The following is a 5,585-nucleotide window of genomic DNA, read 5'->3' as shown; positions in this document are numbered from 1 at the left end:
TGTCTCAGTGCAGAGTTCTAATATTGTTTTGGAAACTGCTCTTTAAAGTTAGGTGTTTTAATATTCTGTTAAAATTTCTAGATATTAAAAGCAGCTCTATAGTTCTTTAAAAATATTCACTAAATATAAAATTAACACATGAATAAGAAATAAGAGCAATTTCTAGTGAAAGATAGTCTCACAGTAGCAAATCATCTGTCTAGTTTTTCCTGTAATGCCTGTCTTATATCTGAACGCTTAAAACATCATTTTTCACAATGAAGTTTGCTTAAATTATATAGAAAAAGAAACCAGGGCTGGGGTTTGATTTGTTAGGAACAGATCTGTTTCCAAGTTTGTTTAGGTCCCTGGCAGCATCTGACCTCTTGGGTCTGCAGGCCTGAGTCTCCACATCCCCTCCGTGGCAGGTGGGGCTGCTAGCATCCATGTGGCCCCTCCACATTCAAAGCCAGCAACGTTCCTTCTCCAATCTTTGGTCTTCCCTTTCTGCCATGATTCAGAGAAAACTCTTGCTTTCAGGCAAGTGCTTGTGCTGCTGAGCTATATCCCTGGCTCCCTTTTGTTCTCATAGAGTTCACGCTCTGCCAATCCAGATAATCTCTTTACCTATTGTTAGATTACCGCTGGAGTTTTGCTGGGGCTCAAGGAGCTCTGGAGAACCCTGTGCCGGTGAGGAACTCCCAGGAGTGGCGCAGCTGGAGCATGTGGCATGATGAGGCCCAGTGTTGGGGCGGAACTATGGCCTGAGGGGAGCAGGGGACAGGGGTGGCAGGAGCAGCCCTGGCACACCTTGATATCTAATCCCCTTGCCATTCCTATGCTTTACAATTTTGTCCTATCCTGAAATGTATGTGACTCTCCAGATGTGGATATTGACCTTGCATATTGAAACAACAGTGAGAATTTTTATTTGAATATTTAACATTCACAGTCAAGTATTTAGAGGCTTAATATTTCACAGATTTTTCCTGTGGTGCAGTGTATGTACTTTTTCCCTTTGGCTTCTTCCCTCCCTAGTGTGCTCATCATGAAATTCATTGGTTGCTGTGGAAACAGTGTGTGGGTGGAGCTCCCCAGAAGAGTTCCAGGGAAGCAGCAGGAACTCGGATGCTTGGGATAGAGTGGCAGATGAGCCAGAATATTGGGGGCCTATGGAATGTATTAATACAATGCATTGTGGTGTGTCACCAGTAATGTAACCTTCGCTGATGATTGCTTTTTAGAAAGCAAGTTTGTGCTCCTCTGTGCCAGAGACTCCTGATAAGTATCAGAAAACAATGGCACCAATACCTGACATATGACAGAATTGTACTTTATGAAGAATTTTGTCCATGAAGTAGAAGCAAGAGCACTCATGTACAATCTTGGTTGGGGGGGTGTAGTCACAAAGCTGCCCTACTCCACACCTGTCACATGTTGTCACAGCAGATGGCAGAAGGGAAAGTTGAGATAGTAGTATTGAAACTTACCCATTCAAAAAATGGTGAAGAATTTTTACTTCTTGAGGTATCTCTTTATGAGCCTCTGAATTTTCCTGCATAGTATTTTTTGTGAGATAGTTACCTTGGTAGATACGTGTAAGGATGCCTTGGGTTGCAGGTAACAAAATGGGACACAGATTGTCCTGTCAGTCATGAAAATTAGTATAATGTCTGGAAGTAGGCTGGCCGGGCAAAGTGGCTGCCACTTTAAGGTCTCATGGTCTCACTCAACTTGAGGAAAATGAGGTATCTCATCTTTGTACTCTTCCTTTTGAACACAGAATACTTTTTCATATTTTCCTCCTACTTGACCTGCAGTAGCTGCTCAGTAGTCAAAACTGGGTCAGGCGCTCTCATTCTAAGCCCATGACTAGCAAGCACTCAAACTGGGGAGAACCATGCTGGGCTGCACACACGACACAGAGTGTGGGTCTGTGCTTACATCAAGTCTGGGTCTGCCAGCACAGCCAGAAAGAGAAAGGCTCCGAGGTCAGTGGCCCATGAGAATGGAGTTCTCCAACTCTAGTATCCCTATGCAATTTACAAAAGTCCTCTAGAAAATAATGGGTATACACATACATGTAAGTGTACATATAGTCACACATATGCATATACACAGATGTTATGGTTTATGTATAGGTGTCCCCCAAAGCCTTGTGCAGTCATGGGCAGCTTGTGGAGTTTGTGATTAATTATTGTGGGTGTGGATGCTGTACCTGCCCTGGGGCAGGTAATTTGCATTGCAATATAAGGAGGGAAGAGAGGCTGGCTAGCTGCATGAGCTGCTGCTGCTCCTTTTACTCTTGCTCTTTGCTGCCGCCATGAAAGGTTGCTCTCTGCCATGTGCCACTCTGCCTTGGAGCCAGCTGAGTCTAGACTGAAACCCCTAGTAACTGTGAGCTAAGTAAACCTTTCCTTCCTTCATTTTGAGCATCAGGTCCCAGCAACGAGAGAAGAGTAACTGAGAGAACATACATGCATGCACAGGCATACGCAGGAGTGTTTCAATATGTTTTTGAAAGAGAACATGTTTGATGGCAGGTGGCAGTGTATTATAGTTTGCGGTTGTTTTATCATGGTCAGACCTTGGCTGTTTCGCTTTGTGTGTGACCCACGACAAATTCCTTCAATAATGTTTGCATCAGATTCATCAACCTAGTTTTCAAGGATAGCTGCCCAACAGATGCTGTATTGTCACTCCCTCCTCATTTTCCCAAATCTCATTTATGTCATTGGGACAGCACTTGGGGTTACTGGACAGTGAGGCTTTCAGTGCTGTTGACATTTGAAAGTGATGTTACCAGCCCTCAAGACTCACAGGGCCCATTGTGGTGTGCTGTGGACATGGCTATGTGTCCCACCAAGTCATGTCTCCCTCTGATTTGGTGCCAGATGGTGCCAGTGTCCAGCTCAGTCTAGACTTCATGGCTGGGGCACCAGGGAAGTTTGGCAGTTCTTCCATATGGCTCTTTACTCCTAAGGTGCCTGTTGATGTGTTGACAGCTCTTTTTTTTTTTTTTTTTTGGTAGAACCGGGGATTGAACTCAGGCCCTCGTGCTTGCCAGGGAAGTGCTTATTTCACTGAGCCATCTCTCCGGCCTGACAGCTCTCTCTTATTGAAATAGGTGAGCATCTCATTTGCTGTGAGCTATGTGTCTTGCAAGGGCCTTCCTGATCCTTTGATGGGGTGCTGATAAGCTTAGAAGAAGATGTGCAGGGTTGGTACACTGAGACTTGCTGTTAGTGAGGGATGGTTCTTAAAGGGCACAGTAAATTGAAGCAGGCTGCTTGCTTTCTGTGTTGTGTTTTCCTTCATCTCCTGTGTGTGGTAGATCACACAGCTAGTTAAAAGCAAGCCCTTGCTTTTCTAGAATGTGTATGGTGAAGCCCTTTCTGTAGTAGCTGTGGAGTCTTTTCTTCTAAAGTCAGACACAGAGCAAGCCATACGGCCAGGTCATGGGACCTCAGTGTTGTGGAGCCAGCCAGTGCTCCAAGTGGCTACCACTTGCAGCTGAAGCCACCAGAGTGTTGCCAGGAATACTCTCTTTCTGCAAAACAGTGATCGACACTCAGTGTCCCTGAAATACCAAGACACTTGTCTTGTGGCCACTTCTCCTTCTGGAAGCTTCCAGAATGTATATAAACTCTTGCTGTGCAAATCCTTATGTTCCCACAGGCAGCAAAGGAAACCAGTTGAAGACAAACAACTCAGGTCAGATGACCGTTAGGCCACACTGGCAGTAGTCAAAGGGTTTGGAATTTCTACTAGTGAGGAATTCTAAGCCAGTGGATGGCAAGCTGGTCTTTTGTAGTTACTTAGCTGTTCCTTGCTCTTCACTCTCACTGTTTAGGTCTGGACTTCCTGAAGGGGCTCAAGCTCCTGGCTGATGATTTGTTTCTGCAGTTCTGGGGAAATGCCTTCCAAATCCCGTCAGGGAGGGCTCTGTTGTGATATTTCAGGGTGGCTGATGTTTTCATAGCTGCCACAGGGACCATCTGCTTTTCCCAGGACCTGGGAACTATAGAAGTAGACTTCAGAGGGAACTGCAGCCGGCAGATCTCCATCAGATGGGAAGTGTGGGCCTTGGGCTGCCTGGTGGGACTCATGGGCCATGGGGGATCTGCAGGAGGTATGGGCTCTCAGAGGTGTGGCTGGGGTCTTGTGGGCCCCAGGCTCTGTGTTGACTCCTAGGCATAGACATGATGTCTCCATTTGCTTGGGGAGCAGGTGTGACCCTGGTTAATCCCTAAAAGTCTCTGGTCATTACAGCTTAAAGGTCTCGAATAGATAGAATAATCCTGGAAAAACAATTTGACCTCCTCTTGGAAAGTTGATCTTCTGTGGCTCTCACAACCCCATGGTTTTCTTTCTAGATATATTTGTAACATAGGGGAGTCTCAGGGGGAAAATGTGACGTTCCAGATGTTTACATGTAATGTGGTGCTAGGGAGGCTCAGAAGGCAGCAAAGTATCTTACTTGGGGTATGGGCTTGTGTAATAAAATGTCATTTTCACTATAGCTGGGGGTCAGAGAATGAAAAACATCTCTGAGCTTCTTATTGCTCTGGAAGGGTAGGAAGCCCCAAACTGCAAAGCAGCAGTCCTGTGTTTCCAGTAGCCAAAGGTGGAGCCACGCTACACCCCCATCAGCAAGTAAGTGGCTGAACAAAATGTAGCTTCCTCATACAAAGGGTGATTGCTGCCTCCAAGCCTCCTGGAGTGAACTGTGGAGCTATTATTTTCTCTTTTCTCTGTAGGGGATTGTGGCTGGTGGCAGCGCAGTGTGGGACAGTGAGAAGGAGCTGTCTTTAGGTCTTTTCCCAAGTTCGCTGCCTCTTGGGGCAGGTGTGCAGGAAATCCACTACTCTTCAGGGGTGGTCTGTGTCCCTGTCCTGCACCACCTGGCTGCATAGTGTGGTGTCTTCCCAGCATACAGCTTGGCAAAGGTTGCACGGCCAAAGGAGAGCTGGGCTCTGTGACTGAGACCAAATGCAGAATACGGGGCACAGAGAAGGGCCCTGGGGATCAATGGAACAGGTACTTCTGCCCATGAACATGGAAAGGCAGACCCCTTGACATGAAGAAGTGAGTTCTTTGTAGAGAAGGCCCCTCCTGCCAGCTCATGTTTGCTTGTCAGAGTAGCGTGGACACACGTGGCCCTGCCTCTGCCATGGGCTGTCCTGAAGTTGTGCCTTACCAGAGAATGGAAGCAAGGGAGAAAGGAGGGCTTTGGAAGTTCTCACACCTGAGCTGTGGAAAGGTTTGGGGCTTTGTCATCATGTGTGCATTCCTCCTAAAGGCATTTGTGGTTGGTGTGAGGCAGGAACTTCACATAAGGGATGCCCAGCTTCTGGGGCTCTGTGCTTTCCATCCCATCTCATGCTGCCCACCCTGGGCCATTTCCAGCCTCTTGTGAGAATAAGAGTCCCTGAGCTTTCCTCCCTCAGTCAGTGATGGACTCCTGGGAAGGCAGAGTTGCTGGGAGGTGAAGAATAGGGATGTGGATGAGCATCTGTGTATTGATTGAGACAGGGAGGATTCTTGGCCTGGCCCTGGTTTTCCACATCCTTGTGGAAATCATGTCTCATATTCTCTCTCTCTCT

At 46.9% G+C, this 5,585-nt stretch overlaps 1 pseudogene; it reads left to right on the top strand.

Annotated features, from left to right (window-relative positions):
- Positions 1-1,428: 1,428 nt before the first annotated feature.
- The window catches only part of LOC101572568, an 8,809-nt pseudogene continuing 4,652 nt past the window's right edge, over positions 1,429-5,585 (top strand).

Source organism: Octodon degus, unplaced genomic scaffold (assembly GCF_000260255.1).
Source record: "Octodon degus isolate 3935 unplaced genomic scaffold, OctDeg1.0 scaffold00093, whole genome shotgun sequence".
Taxonomy (NCBI): Eukaryota; Metazoa; Chordata; class Mammalia; order Rodentia; family Octodontidae; genus Octodon; species Octodon degus.
The sequence above is the reverse complement of the archived record's forward strand: the minus strand, read 5'-3'. Positions and strand labels throughout refer to the sequence as shown.